Source organism: Poecilia latipinna, unplaced genomic scaffold (genome assembly GCF_001443285.1).
Source record: "Poecilia latipinna isolate Pla-1442-1.1 unplaced genomic scaffold, P_latipinna-1.0 Scaffold939, whole genome shotgun sequence".
Classification (NCBI taxonomy): Eukaryota; Metazoa; Chordata; class Actinopteri; order Cyprinodontiformes; family Poeciliidae; genus Poecilia; species Poecilia latipinna.
Genome location: NW_015113555.1, coordinates 50,989 through 51,682, shown reverse-complemented (window position 1 = coordinate 51,682; position 694 = coordinate 50,989). Strand labels below are relative to the sequence as shown.

At 46.8% G+C, this 694-nt stretch overlaps 1 protein-coding gene across 1 annotated transcript in view; it reads left to right on the top strand.

Annotated features, from left to right (window-relative positions):
- Nucleotides 1-6: 6 nt before the first annotated feature.
- Nucleotides 7-694, top strand: part of LOC106957825 (interphotoreceptor matrix proteoglycan 2-like) — a 16,373-nt gene continuing 15,685 nt past the window's right edge. The window contains exons 1-2 of the mRNA XM_015049335.1: nucleotides 7-350; nucleotides 432-694. The gene's annotated coding sequence lies outside the window, so the exon portion shown is untranslated. The remainder of the gene's footprint in view (nucleotides 351-431) is intronic.

The following is a 694-nucleotide window of genomic DNA, read 5'->3' as shown; positions in this document are numbered from 1 at the left end:
AAACAATAAAGACTGTCATCCCTGAAGAAACAATAAAGACTGTCATCCCTGAAGAAACAATAAAGACTGTCATCCCTGAAGAAACAACAAAGACTGTCGTCCCTGAGGAAACAACCAAGACTGTCATCCCTGAGGAAACAATAAACACTGTCGTCCCTGAGGAAACAACCAAGACTGTCATCCCTGAGGAAAAAACCAAGACTGTCATCGATGAGGAAACAACCAAGACTGACCTCCCTGAGGAAACAACCAAGACTGTCGTCCCTGAGGAAACAACCAAGACTGTCGTCCCTGAGGAAACAACCAAGACTGTCGTCCCTGAGGAAACAACCAAGACTGTCATCCCTGAGGAAACAATGAAGACTGTCATCGATGAGGAAACAACCAAGACTGTCATCGATGAAGAAACAACTAAGACTGTCGTTGATGAGGAAACAACCAAGACTGACCTCCCTGAGGAAACAACCAAGACTGTCATCGATGAGGAAACAATCAAGACTGACCTCCCTGAGGAAACAACAAAGACCGACCTCCCTGAGGAAACAAGCAAGACTGTTCTCCCTGAGGAAACAACCGAGACTGTCTTCCCTGAGGAAACAACCGAGACTGTCGTCCGTGAGGAAACAACCAAGACTGTCGTCCCTGAGGAAACAACCAAGACTGTCGTCCCTGAGGAAACAACCAAGACTGTCGT